This window comes from Staurois parvus, unplaced genomic scaffold (assembly GCF_062004578.1).
Source record: "Staurois parvus isolate SC_StPar_1 unplaced genomic scaffold, SC_StPar_1.0 ptg001869l, whole genome shotgun sequence".
NCBI classification, from domain to species: domain Eukaryota; kingdom Metazoa; phylum Chordata; class Amphibia; order Anura; family Ranidae; genus Staurois; species Staurois parvus.
In genome coordinates this window covers 894,926-922,068 of record NW_028319665.1, presented here as the reverse complement: position 1 = coordinate 922,068, position 27,143 = coordinate 894,926, and the positions used below count along the sequence as shown (strand labels likewise).

At 43.8% G+C, this 27,143-nt stretch overlaps 2 long non-coding RNA genes across 2 annotated transcripts; both read right to left on the bottom strand.

Annotated features, from left to right (window-relative positions):
• Positions 1-200: 200 nt before the first annotated feature.
• On the bottom strand, positions 201-4,553 carry LOC149433987 (uncharacterized). The gene is made up of 2 exons (XR_016308828.1): positions 4,448-4,553; positions 201-1,359 (listed from the first exon to the last, which is right to left on the bottom strand). It is a non-coding gene; the product is annotated as an uncharacterized LOC149433987 (long non-coding RNA).
• Positions 4,554-4,718: 165 nt separating this feature from the next.
• On the bottom strand, positions 4,719-22,474 carry LOC149433986 (uncharacterized). Its single transcript, XR_016308827.1, has 3 exons — positions 22,381-22,474; positions 15,200-15,298; positions 4,719-4,803 (listed from the first exon to the last, which is right to left on the bottom strand). It is a non-coding gene; the product is annotated as an uncharacterized LOC149433986 (long non-coding RNA).
• Between the last annotated feature and the right edge of the window lie 4,669 nt (positions 22,475-27,143).

Below are 27,143 nucleotides of genomic sequence, written 5' to 3'. Positions count from 1 at the left end.
ATCACAATATTATTGTCACTGGCGATGTCAGTGTCATCCAGTTTCCACCCAGTGTCAGTGTCAGATTGTCCACCGCACTATCACAGTCCTACTAGAAGTCACTGACCACCATTACTAGTATAAAATAGGAAAATAAATAGAAATTCCAGCACATTCACCATCATCTGTAGATGCTATAACACAAACCAATCAACATACACTTATTGGGATATTTCTTTTTTTATTGGCAAAGAAATGAAGCAGAATACCTTTTGGCCTAAATTTATGAACACTTGTTTTTTTTTTTTTTGTTGTATCTACAGCAGAAAGTAAAAAAATATTTGTTTTTGTCTCAAACTTTTTTGTCTTTTTCATTTATATTATAAAAAATAATCCAGTGGCGGTCAAACACCAAAAGGGAGCTTTAATTGTGTTAAAAAATTATTTTAAAAAAAATGTCATTTAAGTATAGTGTTGCATGACTGCTCAATTTCCAGATAAAGTAGCACAGTGCTGCATAGAAAAAAAAAATGACCTGATCATGAAAGGGGTTAAATCTTCTGGAGGGCAAGTGGGTAGCATTGTACTATTTTTCTATATGTATGTATGTGTTTTTTTAATTTATTTATTTGCTTGTTTTTTAGTTTTATTTATTTTTTAGTTTGTTTGTTTTTTTAGTTTATTTATGTTTGTTTGTTTTTAGTTTATTTATGCTTGTTTGTTTTTTGTTTGTTTTTTTAGTTTATCTTTTTATATCTGTTTTTTAGTTTATTTTTTTTCTGTTTTTTTTAAGTATTATTTATTTATTTTTACTTTGATTTTAATAGTTTCTTTTCCCTTTTTTTATGCTGTTCTATTTATATTATCTGTAAACTATACAGTATATTTTTTGTGACCCTTTAGCATGTAAATGAATAACAGAGAGCTTAATAAATGATAGACAACCCTAAAATGATGTACAATACAGAATAGACATGGGGATCGTCCATCTGTACAACTCTCTGCAGACGAATTCCTTCCTCCGACCTCCCAATGCCTTGTAAATGTTTTCGTATTCCATTGTTTGTCCGTTGCGTCATCCATAAAATCCCAACTGCCATTTTCTTCCTCGTATAGAATCCATTGAGTCTTCTTCCTTCTAATCAGTTATATCGGCAAAGCCTGCGACTCTTCCTGCACCTTCCGCTTCCTCCTCCTCCACTTCCTCCTCCTCCTCACTTTCTCTGCTCTGGGCATTGGCCATCGATGAGTCCTCATCACTCCTCACCAGTCCAAGATTGACTTCCCAGTTGTCGTCTGTGGCTCCACCATTGCCTGGGGCCCCTCCAGGAGGGACTTTCGTTTGTACCGGGGCTGTGGGTGCAGCGTGTGATCTTCTGCCTATGAAAGTAACATATTTGAAAAATTTGGAATAATGAGCAATATTGAGAATACAGTATTTTTTGGTAGCTCCCCAAAAAGACCAACAGGCTGGAGTTCAGCTTTAAATATTATAGGGGACTAATATAAATACATGTATATAATATAAATGTGAATAATAATAAAAAAAAATAAATAGCATTTTCGGTTTGTGGTGCTCAGATACAGGCACTTTAACTAGTTGCCGACCGCAGATAGCCGAATGACGGCTTCACTGCGGCCGGCCAGTTCTGGGTGGACATCATATGACGTCCCCCCAGAACGCGCTCTCCTGCGCGCCCCAGGGGGCGCGCACCCGGCGATCTCCATGATCACTGTGTCCTACGGACACAGCTGATCACGTGATGTGGTAAAAGGCCGATCCCAGCGGCCTTTTACCACGTGATCAGCGGTGTCCAATGACACGCTGATCACAGGGAAATGCAAGTGCCGGTTCTCGGCTGCACTTTCCTCACGCTGTCAGATCGTGAGGAAAGTACAGCCGAGAACCGGCAGTTGTCAGAGCGGGGATCGGCACCGATCATCAGGACACTGATGATCAGTGCCCTGATGATCGGTGCCCAGCAGTGTGCCCACTAGCTCCGCCCACCTGTGCCCAGCAGATCACCCACCTGTGCCCAGCAGATCACCCACCTGTGCCCAGCAGATCACCCACCTGTGCCACTCTGCAGTGTCACACACCTGTGCCCAGAAGTGCCACCTACCTGTGCCCAGAAGTGCCACCCACCTGTGCCCACCCACCAGTGCCACCCACCTGTGCCCACCCACCTGTGCCCACCCACCAGTGCCGCCCACCAGTGCCGCCCACCAGTGCCGCCCACCAGTGCCGCCAGTCAGTGCCCAGCGGTTGTGCCAGTCAGTGCCGCCAGTCAGTGCCCAGCAGTGATGCCAGTCAGTGCCGTCTATCAGTACCCATCATCAGTGTCACCTATCAGTGCTGCATATTAGTGCCGCCTATCCGTGACACCTCATTAGTGCTGTCTATCAGTGCTGCCTATCCGTGCCACCTCATTAGTACTGCCTATCAGTGCCCTTTAGTGCTGCCTATCAGTGCCCATCAGTGCCGTCTATCAGTGCCCATCAGTGCTGCCTCATCAACGCACATCAGTGAAGGAGAAAAAATACCTGTTTGAAAAATGTTATAATAGAAACAAAGAAAAATTTTTTTTTTCACATTTTTTGCAATTTTTTTATTTATAGCGCAAAAAGTAAAGCGCCCAGCGGCAATTAAATACCACCAAAAGAAAGCTCTATTTGTGAGAAAAAAATGATCAAAATTTCATATGGGTACAATGTTGCATGACCGCGCAATTGTCAATCAAAGTGCGGCAGCGCTGAAAGCTGAAAATTGGCCTGGTAAATAAGGGGGTATAAGTGCCCGGTAGGCGAGGGGTTAACGAGCATTAGATAATATTAAATATTATATTATTAAATAATTATATTATCTAATGCTCGTTACAGTGGCTGTATCTGAGCACCACAAACCGTAATTGCTATTTAATTTTATTATTCATATTGTATGTATTTATATTAGATCCCTATAATATTTAAAATATCTAATATAATTATCTAATAATCTAATATTTAATTATAGATATTTTAAATATAGGGACCTAATATAAATACATATAATATGAATAATAAAAAAAAATGAAATACCATTTTTGGTTTGTGGCGCTCAGATACAGCCACTGTAACGAGCATTAGATAATATAATTATTTAATATGATATTTAATATTATCTAATGCTCGTTAAAGTGGCTGTATCTGAGCGCCACAAACCAAAAATGGTATTTCATTTTTTTTATTATTCATATTATATGTATTTATATTAGGTCCCTATAATAATTAAAATATCTAATAATCTAATATTTAATAATATATATTTTAAATATTATAGGGATCTAATACATATAATATGAATAATAATAAAATAATGACATTGTATTTTCGGTTTGTGGCGCTCAGATACAGTCAAGTTCCACTCTAACAAACATTACATAAGGATAATAAATATTATGATAGATAATTGTATTTATATTAGTCCCCTATACTATTTAATGTAATCATCTAATAATATTTAATATCCCACCAATGATTTCAAAAATCGGTAGTTTTTCACAAATTTTCCAACATGCCCGATAAATGAAAAGGGGAGGTACCACAAAAATCGTCCGGTGCCATTGACCCCACTGACATAGCGAAAATCGTCTGGTGCCGTTGACCTACTAACAGAGCGAAGATAGTCCGGTGTCATTGACCCCACTAACAGTGTGAAAATCATCCGGTGTCATTGACCCCACTAACAGAGCAAAAATCGTCCGGTGTCATTGACCTACTAACAGAGCGAAAATCGTCTGGTGTCATTGACCTACTAACAGAGCGAAAATCGTCCGGTGTCATTGACCCCACTAACAGAGCGAAAATCGTCCGGTGTCATTGACCCCACTAACAGAGCGAAAATCGTCCGGTGTCATTGACCTACTAACAGAGGGAAAATCGTCCGGTGTCATTGGCCCCACTAACAGAGCGAAAATCGTCCGGTGTCATTGACCCCACTAACAGAGCGAAAATCGTCCGGTGTCATTGACCTACTAACAGAGCGAAAATCGTCTGGTATCATTGACCCCACTAACAGTGTGAAAATCGTCCGGTGTCATTGACCCACTAACAGAGGGAAAATCGTCCGGTGTCATTGACCCCACTAACAGTGTGAAAATCGTCCGGTGTCATTGACCCACTAACAGAGCGAAAATCGTCTGGTGTCATTGACCCCACTAACAGAGCGAAAATCGTCTGGTGTCATTGACCCCACTAACAGAGGGAAAATCAGCTGATTATTCTTAGGTCTGATTTTCGTACAAAAAGCGTTCGAAGTTGGAATCATGTATGGCCTGCATAAGTGTGCCCCTTTTTGGTTCAACGGTTGGTACAATCTTAGGATGTGGTGCATTTCTCTAAAGGTAACACAATGGTCACCACCGCATACATAACCTGTAAGTTGGGGACACTCCCAGGTGACACCAACAATGACACCAGCTACACTCACAGAGTCGGGACAGACACACAACCAGGATCGTGGCCGCCATGACTGTCCATAGGTAGAAGTGAAAATTCCATCTTTTCTTCATCTTTATCCCGCAGAGATCATCATCTACCAGGAAAAAAAAAAGGATCAGTGAGGATATTGAATTGTGGCCCTCAACTTCAACACTCAGGGCCACACAGACGCCCGAGAAAAGTAATTTATTTAGGTGTATAAATAGATGACGTGATGAAGGTAAAGAGGTGGCTTACCCTGATAAATAAAAACAATTTCTGCTAGGAAGAACACGGGAGCGAGCAGAAAGTCAGCTGCTAGAAGGACCTTCTCTACTGCGGTGATCCATTCGATGGAGGAGTTGTCTGCAAGGAAACCCGAGAAGAGCAGGTCAGGTTCATAGATCTGTGCTGTAAACGGACACGTTCAAGTGGAACTGAACTCAAAACTCTTCTAGTTTTGGAAAGAGCTGGGAAGGGTTAGGGCAGCCTTTTTCCCACCTGAGGAACCCAACAAATCATTTGAAGACCTGACAGATGGTCTAACCCAACCCCCTCAACAAAGGTTCCTCCAAAGGTCGATAAGGTGCCCTCAGCAATGAGCAGAGCCCCTGTGATGGTGGGGATGGACTTGGAGCAAGGTGGAATCAGGTTGTGGCCTCCAGGTACACACAGCTGAGGATACAAAGACCACTAGCGTGTTCAGAGTACAAATGGCAGGAGGCAGAAAGAAATCCAGGAGACAAGTCAAGGTCAGTGTGGCAGGCAAACACAGACGGTAGACCAAGCTGGGGTCGGTACACGGGAATTCGTACACAAAATACACGTAATAGAAGGCTCTGTGTCCTCAGCTGGCCATACCTGGAGGCCATGACCTGGTTCCAGCTTGCTCCAAGTCCACCATCGCTGGGGCTCAGACTCCACTCCCTGGGGAACCCCGAGTTGCCGATCTACAAGGGTTTACTATCACCTGACACACACTTATTATGGCTAGAAAAGAAGTGCAGACAATAACAAACTGTAGCGTCCCCACACATGAATGATCAATACAAAGAGAAATGCCACCACTGGTGGTCAGTGGAGAAATTTCTCCTTTTAAAGACAACTAAAAAGATCATTGGTGTCAATGGCTACCTAATTAAAACAGGAGAGAATCAAGCAGTCCCATGACATTGGCTCTGCTAACGATGGTCCCATAACGATGCAGGCACCATCAGGTCTGCCACTGCTCACTGCTGAAGGCACCTTATTGACCTTTGAAGGAACCTTTGTTGAGGAGGTTGGGTTAGACCATCTGTCATGTCTTTATTGCTGCCTGCCACCGTGACCTCGACTTGTCTCCTGGATTTCCTTCTGCCTCCTGCCATTTGTACTCTGAACACGCTAGTGGTCCCTGTATCTTGAACTGGGTGTACTTGGAGGCCACAACCTGGTTCCAGCTTGATCCGAGTCCATCCCCACCATCACACATCACATTTTAAAGATAACTGAAAAGATCACTGATGTCAGTGGTTAGTTAACTAAAATAAGAGAGGTTCAAGCAGTCCCATGACATTGGCTCTGCCAAAGACGGCCCCATAACGATGAAGGCACCATCAAGTCTGCCACTGCTCACTGCTGAAGGCACCTTATCAACCTATGGAGGCATCTTTGTTGAGGAGGTTGGGTTAGACCATCTTCACTGCTGCCTGCCACCCTGACCTCAACTTGTCTCCTGGATGTCCTTCTCTCTCCTGCCATTTGTATTATGAACACCTGGTTCCAGCTTGCTCCAAGTCCATCCCCCACCATCACAGGGGCTTTGGTGAAGAAGCAGGCTGGGGCTCAGACTCCGCTCCCTGGGGAACCCCGAGTTGCCGATCTACAAGGGCTCACTATCACCTGACACACCTGAAACCTGGCAAATACTTATTATGGCTAGAAAAGAAGTGCAGACAATAAACTGTAGCGTCCCCACACAAGAATGATCAATACAGACAGAAATGCCACCACTGGTGGTTAGTGGAGAAATTTCTCCTTTTAAAGAACTAAAATTGGTGTCAATGGTTACTTAACTAAAACAGGAGACGTTCAAGCAGTCCCATGACATTGGCTCTGCCAACGATGGCCCCAGAACGGTGCAGGCACCATCAGGTCTGCCACTGCTCACTGCTGAAGGCACCTTATCAACCTCTGGAGGAACCTTTGTTGAGGAAGTTGGGTTAGACCATCTTTATTGTTGCCTGCCACCCTGCACTCGACTTGTCTCTTGGATTTCCTTCTGCCTCCTGCCATTTGTACTCTGAACACATAAGTGGTCTTTGTATCCTCAGCTGGGTGTACCTGGAGGCCACGACCTGGTTCCAGCTTGCTCCAAGTCCATCCCCACCATCACAGGGGCTTTGGTGAAGAAGCAGGCTGGGGCTCAGACTCTGCTCCCTGGGGAACCCCGAGTTGCCGATCTACAAGGGTTTACTATCACCTGACACACACTTATTATGGCTAGAAAAGATGTGCAGACAATAACAAACTGTAGCGTCCCCACACATGAATGATCAATACAGACAGAAATGCCACCACTGGTGGTTAGTGGAGAAATTTCTCCTTTTAAAGAACTAAAACTAAAAAGATCATTGGTGTCAGTGGTTACTTAACTAAAATAAGAGAGGTTCAAGCAGTCCTATGACATCGGCTCTGCCAACGATGGTCCCATAACGATGAAGGCATCATCAAGTCTGCCACTGCTCACTGCTAAAGGCACCTTATCAACCTCTGGAGGAACCTTTGTTGAGGAAGTTGGGTTAGACCATCTTTATTGCTGCCTGCCACCCTGACTTCGACTTGTCTCCTAGATTTCCTTCTGCCTCCTACCATTTGTACTCTGAACATGGTAGTGGTCTCTGTATCCTCAGCTGGGCATACATGGAGGCCACGACCTGGTTCCAGCTTGCTCCAAGTCCATCCCCACCATCACACATCACATTTTAAAGATAACTGAAAAGATCATTGGTGTCAGTGGTTACTTAACTAAAATAGGAGAGGTTCAAGCAGTCCTATGACATCGGCTCTGCCAACAATGGCCCCATAACGATGAAGGCACCATCAAGTCTGCCACTGCTCACTACTGAAGGCACCTTATCAACCTCTGGAAGAATGTTTGTTGAGGAGGTTGGGTTAGATCATCTTTATTGTTACCTGCCACTCTGACCTCAACTTGTCCCCTGGATTTCCTTCTCCCTCCTGCCATTTGTACTCTGAACACACTAGTGGTCTCTGTATCCTCAACTGGGCGTACCTGGAGGCCACAACCTGGTTCCAGCTTGCTCCAAGTCCATCCCCACCATCCCAGGGGCTTTGGTGAAGAAGCAGGCTGGGGCTCAGACTCCGCTCCCTGGGGAAACCCCGAGTCTACAAGGGCTCACTATCACCTGACACACCTGAAACCTGGCAAATACTTATTATGGCTAGAAAAGACGTGCAGACAATAACAAACTGTAGCGTCCCCACACATGAATGATCAATACAGACAGAAATGCCACCGCTGGTGGTTAGTGGAAAAAATTCTCCTTTTAAAGAACTAAAAAGATCATTGGTGTCAATGGTTACTTAACTAAAACAGGAGACATTCAAGCAGTCCCATGACATTGGCTCTGCCAACGATGGCCCCATAACGGTGCAGGCACCAACAGGTCTACTACTGCTTGTCACGGATCGCACAGTCGCCACCACCAACATGCGACAATCGCACAACCGCGACTAACAGTAATACGTCCCGCCCGTGGCGTCAGACCCCAGACCTTCTCACCAAACTCGTGACCATAGGACCGGCTGATCTAAAACCGCGGTGTGACGCGCGTAACAAGGCCATACCCAGTTGCACCCTGCACAGCGATTGTCCAGCTAATGGGCCACAATCGGTGCCTGCAGCCTGAATGCACTTGTTACTGGGTTGGGTTAATTACGCAACTAACCCTCTACTGCCACCACCACTTTTGTCGGAGACTGGGAAACTCCTATTATCAAATATACACTATAATGATTGAAAAGTCGCCTGTCCAATACGGTCACCGCAGGCCGATTGGGCAGAGGATTAAACAAACACAGTAGCGTCTCTTCAAAGGCAGGAATTTGTGAATTGCAAATAAGCGCTTAGAAACAGTTTAACACTTTCAGAAAGAAGGATTTATTACTAAAAGAGTCAAACAGGTGCAATAAAATATTTACAAAGAAAATGTAACTATATATATATATATAGGTACAGCAAAGAGATAATAGGAAGGAAATTAAAGAGTTAAGTTACTTGCCAATATGCCTTGGTTTGTAAGCAGATCCAAGTGCAGAGCAGGAAGGGTCTTTGATCTCCTCTGTTACGATGTTACACTCAGGAGATGTGTGTGTTCAACTTCCAGGCTTGCTAGCCTGTCCCTTTTTTAAAAATCCCTCTGAAAGGGGGGTTGCTCTGACTACACTGTCTTGGGAGGAGTCAATGGGACTCTGAGTTAAAACTAACAGCTTCATACTCCATGATATGAAACATACAGTTGACCTGAGGAGTGTTCAATTAATTGCTGGTCAGTTTTATGATGTGTGGGCCTACACAGTTTTGGGTGACGAAGGTTACACTTTAGCAGACTGCCTGGCACCTGGACTCAGGATGTCTTAACCTGGTTGACCCACACCATCTGTCAGGAGATAAAGTTTGCCTCTCAGGAAGGGAGGGGGTAGGGAATGAGGGCTGAGGAATACTTCCACTAAAAGAAAAGGAAAAGGGGGACTCCGCGTCCAACTCTGATGAGCTAGTTTGCTACACTGCTCACTGCTGAAGGCACTTTATCAAGCTCTGGAGGAACCTTTGTTGAGGATGTTGGGTTAGACCACCTGTCAGGTCTTTATTGCTGCCTGCCACCCTGACCTCGACTTGTCTCCTGGATTTCCTTCTCTCTCCTGCCATTTGTACTCTGTACACGCAAGTGGTCTCTGTATCCTCAGCTGGGCATACCTGGAGTCCACGACCAGGTTCCAGCTTGCTCCAAGTCCATCCCCACCCTCACAGGGGCTTTGCTGAAGACGCAGGCTGGGACTCAGTCTCTGCTCACTGGGGAACCCCGAGTTGCCGATCTAGTTGGCTCTGCCAACGATGGTCACACCATCAGGTCTACCACTGCTGAAGGCACCTCATCAACCTCTGGAGGAACCTTTGTTGAGGAGGTTGGGTTAGACCATCTGTCAGGTCTTTATTGCTGTCTGTGTACCCACTGTGAGATTTCTACTCATTTCTACTCTGGATACAGAACAGGAAAAAAAGAACGGTAACAAGAAATCTCCCCAATGTAAGGAGAAGCCCTGCATCTGCTTTACTTCTGTCCCAATGACAGCTCAGAAAGTTTACATTTTCTGTCACTTTCTGCATCCATGACAGGCGAAAAGACATAAAGCCCTGATACCGCTCAAAATCCTTCTGCATTCCAGTGCCCCCCACCCCCACCTCTATCATATTTCAAGTACCACCTCCGTATGTGACCCATTGAAGAGAAAAGGCTTGTGCTGCAATTCACTCGGTTGCGGTGCGGTGGTATGGGCTTTACTCGGTTAAAGAACAAACACCTCTATAGAGCAGCCCAATGTGGATCACCTCTCAGGAGGGCGGTAAGGTCTGCCGTAAGTGTAAAATTAACCTGACGATAAAAGAAGATATTTGACAGAAACAGCTTTTTGGAGCAGTCTTTTGTTCATTTCTCCCAGAAGCCTTTTGGGAATCCCAAAAGCCAAAAGTAAAACTGAATTTCCAGCTTTGGTCCAGGACAAGCGAATTAATGATATTCGATCCAAATACAATGTCATCCACGTTTTGGGATCAACTCTAGAGATACACTATATTCGCAAATGTATTGTGCCCGCCATCCAAATCTTGTGATTCAGGTGTTCCAATCCCCTCCAAATCATGTGATTCAGGTGTTCCAATCCCCTCCAAATCATGTGATTCAGGTGTTCCAATCACCTCCATATCATGTGATTCAGGTGTTCCAATCCCCTCCCAATCATGTGATTCAGGTGTTCCAATCCCCCCATATCATGTGATTCAGGTGTTCCAATCCCCTCCATATCATGTGATTCAGGTGTTCCAATCCCCTCCATGGACACAGGAGTATACAATCAAACCCCTAGGCATGCAGACGGCTTCTACAAACATTGGGCAAAAAATGGGTCCCTCTCAGGAGCTCAGTGACTCCAAGCGTGGTCCCGTGATAGGTGGTCACCTGGGCAATAAGTCCATCCGTGACATTTCCTGGCTACTAAATATTCCACGCTCAACTGTTAGTGGGATTATAACAAAGTGGAAGCAACTGGGAACAACAGACCACTCAGACATCAAGTGGTAGGCCACGTCACATGACAGGGCGGGGTCAGCGCATGCTGAAGCGCACAGTGTGCAGAAGTCGCCAACTGTCTGCAGAGTCAATAGCTAAAGACCTCCAAACTTGGTGTGGCCTTCAGATGAGCCCAACAACAGTGCATAGAGAGCTTCATGGAATGGGTTTCCATGGCCGAGCAGCTGCATCCAAGCCTTCCATCACCAAGTGCAATGCAAAGCGTCAGATGCCGTGGTGTAAAGCACGCCGCCACTGGACTCTAGAGCAGTGGAGATGTGTTCTCTGGAGTGGCCAATCACACTTTTCTGTCTGGCAATCCAATGGACGTGTCTGGGTTTGGCGGTTGCCAGGAGAACGGTACTTGCCTGACTGCATTGTGCCAAGTGTAAAGTTTGGTGGAGGGGGGATTATGGTGGGGGGTTGTTTTTCAGGGGTTGGGCTTGGCCCCCTAGTTCCAGTGAAGGGAACTCTTAAGGCGACATTTTGGACAATTTCATGCTCCCAACTTTGTGGGAAGAGTTTGGGGACGGCCCCTTCCTGTTCCAACATGACTGCCCACCAGTGCACAAAGCAAGGTCCATAAAGACATGGAAGTGGCCGTCTATTGTTAGTGAATAAAGGAGCTGTTTGTACTGCACCATTGGGGTTCTTTGTGCTTTGTTTATTGCATGATAACCTGAGAGAGGAATATTAAGAAGAAGGAGGTTGTTTGTATTCCATCATAGGTGCCTCCATATTAGACATCCACCAATCTGTGAAGTGCTGTCTGTTGACTCTGGGGAATGGTGGACATGGTGATTGGAGGAGATGACTAACATCGATAATAATTCATCTTCTGCCCATTGGAAGTTATTCTTTGAGCGATTTTAATCAACCATGAGAAAGGGGGGGCATGGCTATCTGGGGAGCGCATATCCGAAAGGGGGACACTATATCTTTTACACGCGGTGACTGTTTTTGAAGAATGTGAAGAATTGTGTGGTGGATAAGGTTTTTTTTTGGACTTTTATTTTCACTTACACTGATTTTTCACTTTTATACTTATTCAGATGTAATTTATTCACATGTTCTTTTATGTAAATATTAAAACTTACTTCCTTACTGTGAACTTTGGGCTGGCTTTTTTTTCTGCACAGATGCTCAGTTTTGGCTCGAAATTGTGATATGCACACATTAATTTCATCTGAAACTAAACAGGGGTATCACCAGGGCAGGGCATAGGGGTGTTGGCAGGTCAGAACTCAGAGGAGTCACCAGGGCAGGGCACAGGGGTGTCACCAGGGCAGGGCATAGGGGTGTTGGCAGGTCAGAACTCAGAGGAGTCACCAGGTCAGGGCACAGGGGTGTCACCAGGTGAGGGCACAGGGTTGTCACCAGGGCAGAACACAGGGGGGTGACCAGATCAGAACATAGTGGTGTCAACATGTCAAGGCACAGGGGTGTCACCAGGTCAGAGCACAGGGGTGTCACCAGATCAGAACACAGGGAAGAGCACAAGGGTGTCATCAGGGCAGAACTCAGAGGAGTCATCAAGGCAGAGCACACCAGGCCAAGGCACAGGGTTGTCACCAATTCAGGGAAGAGGGTTGTCACCAAGGCTGGGCACAGGGTTGTCACCAGGCCAGGGCACAGGGTTGTCACCAGGGCTGGGCACAGGGGGGTGACCAGTGCAGAACACAGTGGGGTCAACATGTCAGGGCACAGGGGAGTCACCAGGTCAGGGCACAGGGGTGTCACCAGGTCAGGGCACAGGGGTGTCACCAGGGCAGGGCATAGAGGTGTCACAAGGGCAGGGAACAGGGGGGGTGACCAGATCAGAACACAGTGGGGTCACCAAGTGCGGGCACAGGGGAGTCACCAGGTCAGGGAAAAGGGGGGTTGGGGAGCCACCAGGATTAAAGTACAGGGGAATCACTAGGTCAGGGCACAGATGAGTCACAAGGTCTGGGCACACGGGTGTCACTAGGGAAGGGAACAAGAGCGTCACCAGGTTAGGTCACAGGAGTGTCGCCAGGGCAGGGCACAGAGGTGTCACCAGGGCAGGGAACAGGGGGGGTGACCAGATCAGAATACAGTGGGGTCACCAGGTGCGGGCACAGGGGTGTCACCAGATCAGAACACAGGGGGTTATTAGGGAAGAGCACAAGGGTGTCATCAGGGTAGAACTCATTGGAGTCATCAAGGCAGAACACACCAGGCCAAGGCACAGGGTTGTCACCAATTCAGGGGAGAGGGTTGTCACCAGAGCTGGGCACAGGGTTGTCACAAGGCCAGGGCACAGGGTTGTCACCAGGCCAGGGCACGGGGAGGTGACCAGGGCAGAACACAGGGGGGTGACCAGGGCAGAACACAGTGGGGTCAACATGTCAGGGCACAAGGGAGTCACCAGGTCAGGGCACAGGGGTGTCACCAGGGCAAGGCACAGGAGGGTCACAAGTTCAGGACACAGAGGGGGTCACCAGGTCAGGACACATGGGGGTCACTAGGTCAGGGCACAGGAGTGTTACCAGAGCAGAGCACGGGGGGATCACCAGGTCAGGGAACAGGGGGGTCACCAGGTCAGGGAATGGAGGGGTCACCAAGTCAGAGCACGTTGGGATCACCAGGTCAGGGCACGGGGGGGGGTCACCAGGGCAGAGCACAGGGGGTTCAGTAGGTCAGGGCACAGAACTGTCACCAGGGCAGGGTGCAAGGGTATCAAAAGGGCAGAGTACAGCAGGAGGGTCACCAGGTCAGGGCACAGACGGTCTGCAGCACGGTTTAATTTCTTCCTCATGCAGAGCTGCTCAGGGCAGTTGCTGGTACATGTTGGTTTTGGCAAGCTGACCCCCCACAACTCTCCTCTCCCAGGTGATGTCAAGTGCCCAGGATGGACAGAAGAGGAGAGCTGGTGGAGATCAGTGGAGTACTGGTAGGATTGGCGGGAGTACTGGTAGGATCAGTGGAAGTACCGGTAGGATCAGTGGAAGTACCGGTAGGATCAGTAGGAGTACCGGTAGGATCGGGGGAGTACCGATAGGATCAGGGGAGTACCGGTAGGATCAGCGGGAGTACCGGTAGGATTAGCGGGAGTACAGGTAGGATTAGTGGAGTACGGGTAGGATCAGCGGAAGTACAGGTAGGATCGGGGGAGTACAAGTAGGATCAGCGGGAGTACCGGTAGGATTAGTGGGAGTACAGGTAGGATCAGCGGGAGTACCGGTAGGATTAGTGGAGTATGAGTAGGATCAGCAGGAGTACCGGTAGGATTAGAGGAGTAAGGGTAGGATTAGTGGAGTAAGGGTAGGATTAGTGGAGTACGGGTAGGATTAGTGGAGTACGGGTAGGATCAGCGGGAGTACCAGTAGGATTAGTGGAGTACAGGTAGGATCGGCGGGAGTACCGGTAGGATTAGTGGAGTACGGGTAATATCAGCGGGAGTACCGGTAGGATTAGTGGAGTACGGGTAGGATTAGTGGAGTACGGGTAGGATTAGTGGAGTACCGGTAGGATTAGTGGAGTACGGGTAGGATTAGTGGAGTACGGGTAGGATTAGTGGAGTACCGGTAGGATTAGTGGAGTACGGGTAGGATTAGTGGAGTACCGGTAGGATTAGTGGAGTACCGGTAGGATTAGTGGAATACGGGTAGGATCAGTGGAGTACCGGTAGGATTAGTGGAATACGGGTAGGATCAGTGGAGTACCGGTAGGATTAGTGGGAGTGCCGGTAGGATTAGTGGAGTACGGGTAGGATTAGTGGAGTACGGGTAGGATTAGTGGAGTACCGGTAGGATTAGTGGAGTACGGGTAGGATTAGTGGAGTACCGGTAGGATTAGTGGAGTACCGGTAGGATTAGTGGAGTACAGGTAGGATCGGCGGGAGTACCGGTAGGATTAGTGGAGTACGGGTAATATCAGCGGGAGTACCGGTAGGATTAGTGGAGTACGGGTAGGATTAGTGGAGTACGGGTAGGATTAGTGGAGTACCGGTAGGATTAGTGGAATACGGGTAGGATCAGTGGAGTACCGGTAGGATTAGTGGAATACGGGTAGGATCAGTGGAGTACCGGTAGGATTAGTGGGAGTGCCGGTAGGATTAGTGGAGTACGGGTAGGATTAGTGGAGTACGGGTAGGATTAGTGGAGTACCGGTAGGATTAGTGGAGTACGGGTAGGATTAGTGGAGTACCGGTAGGATTAGTGGAGTACCGGTAGGATTAGTGGAATACGGGTAGGATCAGTGGAGTACCGGTAGGATTAGTGGGAGTGCCGGTAGGATTAGTGGAGTACCGATAGGATTAGCGGGAGTACCGGTAGGATTAGTGGGAGTGCCGGTAGGATTAGTGGAGTACCAGTACTGTATGCTGCACAACGCTCACCTCACTACAACATGTTGTTTTGTTTCTATTCGGTGATTCATGACATGATACTCACATTTAATTAGGAAGCACCAAGCTATCCGGGCCAATATGATGAACAGGAAGAGAAGAATTCCTCCAATCAGGCTTCTCCACTCATCTCGGAACTGATAACCTGCAATGACAAAATACATAATTAAACACCGCTTTCCTCCAACCTGAGCGATTCCACAGACAATAATAAACGCAAAATGTCTACAAGACCAGCAATGAACAATGTGCAGATTGGGAATATGGCCTTCAAAAAATTGTTTCTGCTTTTTATTTTTTACTGAGATATTAGGTTGGCATTTAAAGGATACGTTTACCTTTTACCCTTTGCAGGTAAAAACATGAGCATTCATTATTTCTGTAGCCTCTAATGCAGAGGTCTCCAAACTTTCTAAACAAAGCGCCAGTTTACTGTGCTTCAGACTTTAGGGGGCCATGGCCAGTGGGAGCAGAAAATGTCCTGACATCAGTGGGAGTAAACAATGTCCCAACTTTGGTATTAGAGGATATATTAGTGTCCCATAGTTGGTTCAGTGGGAGGAGTAGTGACCCTTCATTGGTGTCAGTGGGAGGGATAGCGCGCCATCATGGGTATCAGTGGAAGGAATAGTGCCCCATCATTGGTGTCAGTGGGAGGAATAGTGTCCCATCATTGGTGTCAGTGGGAGGAATAGTGCCCCATCATTGGTGTCAGTGGGAGGAATAGTGCCCCATCATTGGTGTCAGTGGGAGGAATAGTGCCCCATCATTGGTATCAGTGGGAGGAATAGTGCCCCATCATTGGTATCAGTGGGAGAAATAGTACCCCGTCATTGGTATCAGTGGGAGGAATAGTGTCCCATCATTGGTGTCAGTGGGAGGAATAGTGCCCCATCATTGGTATCAGTGGGAGAAATAGTACCCCACTGTTGATGTCAGTGGAGGAATTATTGTCCCATTGTTGGTGTCAGTGGGAGGAATGGTGCAACATATAAGTGGGAGGAATATTGCCCCAAGTGTTGGATAAGGGTATGCAAATGGACGCAGTTTGGAGACCACTGCTCTAAAGCATGGGTGCTCAACCTTTTGAGGAGTGAGGGCCACCTAAGTTATCTGGTAACCGCCATACCTCATACTAAGCGTCCTGATCACCTCCATACCCCATACCAGTGTCCTGATCACCGCCATACCCCATACCAGCGTCCTGATCATTGCCATACCAGCATCCTGATCACCACCATACCCCATACCAGTGTCCTGATCACCGCCATACCCCATACCAGCGTCCTGATCACCGCCATACCAGCATCCTGAACACCGCAATACTCCATACCAGTATCATATCACTGCCATACCCCATACCAGTGTCCTGATCACCATCATACTCCATACCAGTATCCATATCACCTCCATACCCCATACCATCATCCTGATCACCGCCATACCCCACACCAGCTCCCTGATCACTGCCATACCCCATACCAGCATCCATATCACCTCCATACCCCATACCAGCATCCATATCACCTCCATACCCCATACCATCATCCTGATCACCGCCATACCCCACACCAGCTCCCTGATCACTGCCATACCCCATACCAGCATCCATATCACCTCCATACCCCATACCAGCATCCATATCACCGCCATACCCCATACCAGCGTCCTAATCACTGCCATACCCCATACTGGCATTCTGATCACCGCTATACCCCACACCAGCGCCCTGATCACTGCCATACCCCATACTGGCATCCTGATCACTGCCATACCCCATACTGGCATTCTGATCACCACCATACCCCATACCAGCATCCTGATCACCACCATACCCCATACCAGCGTCCTGATCACCCCTATACTCCATACCAGCGTCTTGATCACCGCCATACCCTATACCAGCGTCCTGATCACCACCATACCCCATACCAGCGTCCTGATCACTGCCATACCCCATACCAGCGTCCTGATCACCCCCATACCCCATACCAGCATCCTGATCACCACCATATCCCATACCAGCGTCCTGATCACCATTATACCCCATATCAGCGTCCAGCATTTTAGGATCTCAACTGATCAATTTTCGAATATATTTCCCAAAGTTTGTAGACTCTATAGCTTTCACACAGGCTAAATAATATGGACTGTTTGGGGTTATTTGTACCCCAAAAATATATCAGAATACATTTTGACCTAAATTTATGAAGAAAAATTATCTATTTGCAAAATTTTATAACCAAAACCAAACAAAAAATGATTAAAAAAAAAATTGGTATTTTTTCGTTATAGCAAAAAAATTAAAAACCCAGTGGGGATCAAATGCCACCAAAAGAAAGCTTTATCTGTCTCAAAAAAAGGTTGTAAATTTAATATGGGTACAGTGTTGCATGACGGAGTAATTGTCACTCAGTGTGATAGTGCTGAAAAATTGGCCTGGACTGGAAGGGGGTGAAAGATTCCTGACTTGAAGTGCCTAAATTGGGACAGGAGAAGGAGAAGATCTCTGCTAGCTGTCACAATGAAGATCGGGGAGGAGCGGAGGCCAGTCCTTTCATTACATGTTACATGTCACACCCTGAATACACGTTGCGAAAGGTGAATTTACCCTTTAAAGCTTACTTGTCTCATTTCTGGAGACTACAATATACAAGTCTCTGGAAGCACTACAGTACTTACTGCTCAGGGGACCTAAAGCCTCCTACAACCTAACTCCACCTATGCAAACCACATTGAAAGCTTGGAGGACACGTTTATGGTCGGAGGCCCTACCACCTACCTCCTTGTCTCCTCCCACCCAGCTCCCCTTCTCTCCCTCATTTCTGGTACAATCATTATTATTGTTGCTCGCAAAAATGACAAGACAGATGAACACCCACTCTGGGGGTACACAACAAGAAACAAATCATACAGACATGAGTGAAGTCTTGCGCAACTAAATATTTTGAAAATACAGAACTTCTATTGGACGACTTCACCGTAGGAGCCCTCGGTCCGCGTGAGTTGCCAAAGCCCGAGGGACTAGGGGCATACCATGGGGAAACAGAAAAGGTGAACTGGTTGGCTAGAGAAAGAAGAGAAGAGAAGAACTCTCCCTCGTTTCTATGCGCTCCCTGGCCCACTGGCTTGGGCTAAGTTTAAATTGGAATTGTTGGACCTCATAGTCATGGATCACCGTCTTCTTCCTTTCCAGTGTCCTACATTGAATTTACCTTCTGCTTATCAATTTCGATAGGTTTCTCCTGGCTTCAGTGGTCAATTTCCAGGTCATCAAGTGGACCTTGCTTATATAGGACTTGATTCCGTGCTTCGTGTGCCTGTCATGGAAAAACCTACCTCGGTATTGTATAAGTATCTTATTATGTCTGCCATCCCTGAATTATCTTCATTACACCAGAAATGGAGATCTAATGTCCCCAACAAGGGCGGACTGGCAACTCATGGGGCCCCCGGGCAATAGGGGATCATGGGGCCCCTGTGTCCTTGCCGAAACTCAAAAAAGCCTATGAAAAAGGTACCAGGGGCATCTCATGGGGCCCCCTACTGACCCCAGGCCCTCGGGCAGTGCCTGAGTTTCCAAATGGTCAGTCCGCCCCTGCTCACCATCATGAGCAAAGAACATCAGTGACAAGTCTGTAGACCTGCACAAGGCTGGAATGGGCTACAAGACCATCAGCAGGAAGCTTCGTGAGACGGAGACAAGTGTTGGAGCGATTATTCACAAATGGGAGAAATACGAAATAGCCATCAATTATCCTCGGTCTGGAGCTCCATGCAAGGTTTCACCTCATGGGGTGAGGATGATCATGAGAAAAGTGAGGGATCAGCCCAGAATTACACTTGAGGAGCTTGTGAATGATCTTAAGGCAGTTGGGACCACAGTCACCAAACAAACCATTGGTAACACAATACATCCCCATGTATTGACATCATGCAGTGCCCTCAAGGTTCCCCTCCTCAAGAAGGCACATGTCCAGGCCCGTCTGAAATTTGATTCAGAGAAGGATTGGGAGAAAGTACTGTGGTCAGACGAGACCATAATTGAGCTCTTTGGCATTAACTCGACTCGCCGTGTTTGGATGAAGAAAAATGCTGACTATGACCCTAAGAACACCTGTAAGGGATTTCCGGTGAGACGAATTGTGAATATAAATGCGCATGCGCATAGAAAATCTGGAGAAGAGTGGTCGGTTGTGCGCATGCGTGCGGAAATGCGCGATCGCGCACGGTGAAGATTGGTGCCAGACGGGCTATTTAAAGAGTGTCTCTGCCCATGTTAGGTGCTGACTGGTCTTCAGCTCCCCCGTATCCTGCTTGTTCCTGTGTGATTTCTTTGTTGCTGACCCGGCTTGTTCCTCACCTGACTCTGATTGCTCTCCTGATTGATACTGGTTCCTGACTTCGGCTCTGCTTCTGATTTTGTACCGGGCTGTCCGCCCATTGATGACCCCGGCTATTCCCATGACACTGCTCCTGTCTCTTACCCTCACTTCCTGCCTTGCTCTGGTGCACGCCTGGCAATCTACAAGACCTGCTCTGCTTGTTACTGCTGTGCCTGAATCAGAAGATCATCGGTCTTCCAGAGTCATCATCTGCAAGAGCTGCAAACAACAACTACTGGCGCTCTTGTCCCCCTGGGTCCTAGACTCCCTCTGTTCCAACTTCAGCGGGTCATGGCTAGTGACACAAGTGAGGCCGACCTCGTCATTTCAGTTTCCCATCAGGTACGTGACAACACCATCCCTACAGTCCAGCACAGAGGTGGAAACATTCAGCTCTGGGGCTGTTTCTCTGCTAAAGGTAGACACCGATTTTGCCGCATTGAGGGGCCAATGGATGAAGCCATGTATTGTAAAATCTTGGATGAGAACCTTCTTCCCTCAGCCAGAACACTGAAGATGGGTGGTGGATGGGTGTTCCAGCATGACAAGGACCCAAAACACATGGCCAAGGCAACAAAGGAGCGGCTCAAGAAGAAGAACATTAAGGTCCTGGAGTGGCCTAGCCAGTCTCCAGACCTTCATCCTATGGAAAATTTATAGAGGGAGCTGAAAGTTCGAGTTGCCAAATGTCAGCCACCAAACCTTAAGTATTTAGAGAAGATCTGTAAAGAAGAGTGGACCAAAATCCCTCCTGAGATGTGTGCAAACCTGGGAACCAACTATATCCATGGCTAAAAGTTTTGAAAATGTCACAAATATGAATTTTCACAAAGTCTGCGGCTTCCGTGTTTGTAGATCTTTTTGTCACATGTTCCTCTGGTATATGGAAGTGGAATGACAAGTGTTTCATACGTGTCAGAGGCTTTTGTTGACAATGATACGAAGTCAATATTTGCAGTGTTGACCCTTCTTTTTCAAGACCTCTGCGATTCCCCCCGGCATGCTGTCAATCAATTTTTGGGCCACCTCCTAACTGGTGGCAGTCCATTCTTGCCTAATCAATGCTTGGAGTTTGTCAGAATTTGTGGGGGGGGTTCACCCGTCTCTTGAGAATTGACCACAAGTTCTCATTGGGATTAACCACTTGGCAACCGCGCTATAGCCAAATGGCGGCTACAGCGCGTTTGTCCAGTTCTGAGAGAGCATCCTATGACGTCCTCCCAGAACGCGCCCCCAGGGGCATGCACCTGACTATCTCAATCATGTGATGTGATCATGTGATGTGGTAAAAGGCCAATCACAGTGGCCTTTGTCCAATGAACCGGATCACTGGGTAAATGCAGTTGCCAGTTATTGGCTGCACTTTCCTAGCAACTGTCACAGATGAGGAAAGTACTGCTGATAACCAGCAATTGTCAGAGGAGGGATTGTGAGTCAGATCAATGGTCAGAGGACCATCAGTGCCACCCACCTGTGCCCATCAGTGCCCTGCAGTGCCACCCACCTGTGCCCATCAGTGCCATGCAGTTCCACCCACCTGTGCCTAGCAGTGCCACCCACCTGTGCCCATCAGTGCCATGCAGTGCCACCCACCTGTGCCTAGCAGTGCCACCCACCTCTGCCCATCAGTGCCCTGCAGTGCCACCCAACTGTGCCCATCAGTGCCATGCAGTTCCACCCACCTGTGCCTAGCAGTGCCACCCACCTGTGCCCATCAGTGCCATGCAGTTCCACCCACCTGTGCCTAGCAGTGCCACCCACCTGTGCCCATCAGTGCCATGCAGTGCCACCCACCTGTGCCTAGCAGTGCCACCCACCTCTGCCCATCAGTGCCATGCAGTGCCACCCACCTGTGCCTAGCAGTGCCACCCACCTGTGCCCATCAGTGCCATGCAGTGCCATCCACCTGTGCCTAGCAGTGCCACCCACCTGTGCCCATCAGTACCCTGCAGTGCCACCCACCTGTGCCTAGCAGTGCCACCCACCTGTGCCCATCAGTGCCATGCAGTGCCGCCCACCTGTACGCATCAGTGCCACCCACCTGTGCCCATCAGTGCCCTGCAGTGCCACCCACCTATGCCTATCAGTGCCACCCACCTGTGCCCATCAGTGCTACCCATCAGTGATGCCCAGCAGTGACGCCAGTCAGTGCCACCCAGCAGTGCTGCCCATCAGTGCCCATCAGTGCCTCCTATCAGTGCAGCATCATAAGTGCCAGCTCATCAGTGCCACCTATCCTTTCCTGTCAGTGCCACCTATCCGTACCACCTCATCAGTGCTGCCTGATCAACGCACATCAGTGAAGGGGAAAAATTATCTGTTTGCAAAATTTTATAACAAAGAAAAACCTTTTTTTTTTTTTTTTTAGTTTTTGCTTTTTTTTTGTAAAATAACACCCCTCCCCCTCCCCCAGTGGTGATTAAATACCACCAAAACAAAGCTCTATTTGTGAAAAAAAATGATAAAAAGTGTTGCATGACCGTGCAATTGTCATTCAAAGCGCAACAGCGCTGAAAGCTGGAAATTGTCCTGGGCAGGGGGTGAGGGTGCCTGGGACTGAAGGGGTTAATCATGGCATAGCCAATATATACTCCCGAACACAGAATGTACTCGGACCTATCATGACCGACAATAGGCCACGGCCTGGAATAGCGCGTGAGTCCCGCAAGCAAGAGGACGCTTGTAAAATGTCTGCCGCGTTTCGAGGGGCGATCCCCTCTTCCTCAGAGCCTGTCACTACACCCACACACCATTCTGGGACAGAGCCACCTAGTGGCAGACGAGCTAACTGCGCCTGCTTACATACGGGTCCAGGATCGGGCAGCACAAGACAACCTCTTACCGTAATACCCGAGAATGCCGAGGGCCACGCACTCCAAGATGGCGCCACAAACGTTCCGAGTCACGAAGATGAATTGTTTCAGCGTCCTAAAACCTGCGTACAGCAAAACATTCCGATATTATCCAAACGTTTCTTCATGAAGGCGCGCCGCCTGATCTGTACTGTACCTACCGGAGGGAGCCAATCCCATTGGCCAATCAGACCAGTCTGCCGTCGCGGAATTGTTTCTGGAAATGTGTATTGCCTGGCTCTGACACTCATCCACTGGCCCAGAACCCGGTTAGAAATCGGGAGGGTCAGAGGAAATTCTGGGGACCTCCCTCTCCATTAGACACGTGCAGTTCGTTTTGTTCCAAATCGAAATTAGGATGGATTTTCCATTATTCGGAGATTCGGATGTACTTACAATATTTAGGGATTTAAATTAATCTGAAGCAACAGCGCAAAATTCGGCCGAAATTTGAATCGATTCGAATTCGAAAACCCATTTGAAAACAAAATCAAATTTGAAAACAAGAATAGAATAAAATAGAACAGAGAATAAAGAAATAGAAAAGAATAGAATAGAATATAGAAGAATAGAAAAGAATATAGGAAAAAAGAACAGAAAATAAAAGAATAGAACAGGATACAATAGTAAAATAGAACTAAATAGAATACAAAATAAAGGAATAGAATCAATTAGAATAGAATAAAAAAGATTAGACTAGAAAATCAAAGATTAGAATAGAAAAGATTAGAATAGAATAGAAAAGAATAGAACATTTTAGAATAAAACAGAGCAGAGCAAAATGGAACAGAAAATAAAAGAATAGAATAGAATAGTAACAATATTAATCTAATCTGAAACAACTCAATTCAGCTGAAATTCAAATCAATTTGAATTGGAAAACACAGTCGAAAAAAAAAAAAAGAATTTGAAAACAAGAATAGAATAAATTAGAAGATAAAATAGAAAAGTATAGAATAGAAAATAAAATAATAGAATGTAAAATAGAGGAAAAAAGAACAGAATAGAAAATAGAAAATAAAAGAATAGAACAGAATACAGTAGAAAATAATAGAGGAAAACAGAAAAATATAGAATAGAAAATAAAGGTATAGAAAAGCATAGAATCCATTAGAATAGAAAAAAGTGGACTAAAAAATCAAAGAATATAATAGAAAATAATAGAATCAATTAGAATAGCATAGAAAAGATTAGAATAGAAAATCAAAGAATAGAATAGAGAATCAAAGAATAGAATAGAAAAGAATAGATGAAAAAACAGAATAGAAAATCAAAGAATAGAACACAATACAGTAGAAAATAATAGAGGAAAATAGAACAAAATAGAATAGATAATAAAGGAATAGAAAAGCATAGAATTCATTAGAATAGAATAGAAAAGATTAGAATAGAAAATCAAAGAATAGAATAGAAAAGAATGGAATCCAATAGAATAGAAAAGATTAGATTAGAAAATCAAAGAACAGAATAAAAAATATTAGAGTAAAAAAAAGCAAAATAGAACAGGAAATAATAGAATAGAATCAATTAGAAAAGATTAGAAAATCAAAGAATAGAATAGAATAGGTTAGAGAATTAAAGACTAGAATAGAAAATAATGGAGGAAAAAAGAACAGAATAGAAAATAAAAGAATAGAACAGAATGCAGTAGAAAATATTAGTGGAAAACAGAACAAAATAGAATAGAAAATAAAGGAATAGAAAAGCATACAATCCATTAGAATAGAAAAGATTAGACTAAAAAAATCAAAGAATAGAAAAGAATAGAATCCATTAGAATAGAAAAGATTAGAATAGAAAATCAAAGAATGGAATAGAATAGCATAGAGCCCGGGTTCACACCAATGCGGTGCAGGAAATGCGGCGAATCCTGTGCGATATCCTGTGTAATAGAAAAGAATAGAATAGAATCAAAGAATCAAATAGAATTTATTCTATTCTATTCTTGTCCTTTATTTTCTATTTTATTCTATCATTTTTCCAAATCTATTCTGTCTATTCTCTTCTTTTATTTTCTATTTTATTCTATTCTTTTATTTTAAATTCTATTCTGTCTGTTCTTTTCTATTCTATTCTTTTATTTTCTGTTCTATTCTACTCTATTATATTCTTTTATTTTCTATTTTATTCTATTCTTGAATTTTCAATTCTATTCTGTCTGTTCTTTTCAATTCTGATCTTTTAATTTCTGTTCTATTCTACTCTACTGTATTCTTTTCCTTTATTTTCTATTTTATTCTATTCATTAATTTTCCATTCTATTCTGTTTTATTCTATTCTTTTCAAAATTAAAATTTCAGAAGATAGCTATTTTCTTTCTATTTTACTCCATTCTATTCAAATCTGTTTTATTTTTATATTCTATTTTTTTATTTGCTATTTCTTTATTTTCTATTCTTTTATTTTCTATTCTACTCTGTTTTATTCTATTCTTTTTGAAATTCAAATTTCGGAAGGTGGATATATAGTATTTTATTCTAGTCTATTTTTCTTTTCTATTATTTTCTGTGTTATTCCTTTATTTTATATTCTATTTGATTGTATTCTTTTCTATTCTTTTTGTTCTATTCTATTCCTTTTTTTATTATATTTTATTCTCTTCTGTTTTACTCTATTCTGTTCTATTCTATTTCAAATTTTTTATTCTATTCCTTTATTTTCTATTCTATTTTATTCTATTCTTTTATTTTCTGTTTTATGCTTTACTTTAATTTTCTATTCTATATTTTACTGTATTCTAGTCTAGTTATTCTTAAATTTTCTATTCTAGTCTATTGTTTCTTTAATTTCTATTCTATTTTTTCTATTCTTTTCTATTTTATTCTCTTAATTTCTATTCTATTATTTTCTATTCCTTGAATTTCAATTTTATTCTACTCTATTTTACTCTATTCTTTTCTCTTCTATTCTGATTTATTCTGTTCTTTTTGAAATTCACATTTCAGAAGGTGAATATTTTGTATTTTATTCTATTGTAATCTATACTTTTCTATTCTATTTTATTCTAATCTATTTTTTATATTCTGTTCTTTTCTGTTATTTCCTTATTTTATTTTCTATTTGATTGTATTCTTTTCTATTATTCTCTTTTCCATCCTATTCCATTTTGTATTCTTTTATTCTATTCTATTATGTTGTTTTACTCTATTCTGTTCTATTTCTATTTTTTCTACTTTTTATTCTATTCATTTTTTTCTATTCTATTTTATTCTACTATTTTATGTTTTCTGTTTTACTTTTATTTTCTATTCCATTCTGTTTACTCTTTTCTATTCTAGCCTTGTCTTTAATTTTCTTTTTATTCTATTCTATCCTTTTCAAAATTCAAATTCTGTAAGACGGCTATTCTATTTTATTCTATTCTATTCAAATCTATTCTATTTTTTTCTTTTCGATTCTATTTCTTTATTTTCTATTCTTTTATTCTCTATTTTATTCTGTTTTATTCTATTCTATTATTTTTGAAATTAGAATTTCAGAAGATGGCAATATTTATCAGTATGTTTATATTTCAGTTTAGAATTCGATTCAAATTCTATTTGAATTCAATTTGAATTTAGTTTGGTTATTTCGGATTCGTTTAAATTTGTCGCTGTTGTAATTCGGATACCTCTGTACTCCCGCATAACAAATTTGTCCGGATTTCGATTCGAGACTAAAGGAGCCGCAGATGTCTACAGTCCACCAGAGAGCCACATTTCAGCTCCCGATGGGGGATGACAACTCAGGAGCTGCTTTCATCATGAGCGTCCCCCACTCCCCGGGTGTGATAGATTCTAGACAGCAGGAAGACTGGAACCCCACAATGTCCACACATTTGATTGGACCCCCAAAAGATCTAAGAGGCTGGCAAACCCACACGGAAGAAAAATATATTTTAAAAATATTCTTCCCAAATATATTAACATATATTAGAAATACTACAATTTTGGCCACATTTAATATATTTCAATATATATATATATATACACTATACGTTGAAATGCTTTTTTTATACATTACAAAATATATGAAAAATATTTTTAAAAATACATTTGCAAATACACTGTAGGTCTTTAAAAATACATTTAATCTACATTTTTGGAAGGCATTTACAGATCTATGTAAAAACATATGTTAAAATGACTTTTTTATATGATAAAAAAAATCTGATGAATATATGAAAAAATATATATTTTTAAAAATATTGTTCATATATTTTTAATATGTAAAAAACTTATTTCAACATACAGTATATATATATATATATTTAAATGTATTTTGAAATATATTGAATACGGCCAAAATTGTAGTATTTCAAATATATGTCAATATATTTGTGAAGAATATTTAAAAAATATATATATATATATATATACATACACACTGCATGTTGAAATGCATTTTTTATATATTACAAAATATATGAAAAATAGTTTTAAAACTATATATTTTTTTATATATTCTTCAGATTTTTTTTAACATATAAAAAAGTAATTGTAACCTATATTTTGACATATATTTGTATTTGCATTCCAAAAATGTAGATTCCATGTTTTATTGTATAAATTTGTATTTTTAAAGACATACAGTATATTTGAAAATTTATTTTTAAAAATACTTTTCATATATGTTGTAATAAAAACGGATTTCAACATGCAATGCATGTGTGTGTGTGTATGTATGTATGTATATATATATATGTATATGTGTGTGTGTATGAATTATATATATATATGTGTATGTGTGTGTGTATATGTATGTGTGTGTATAT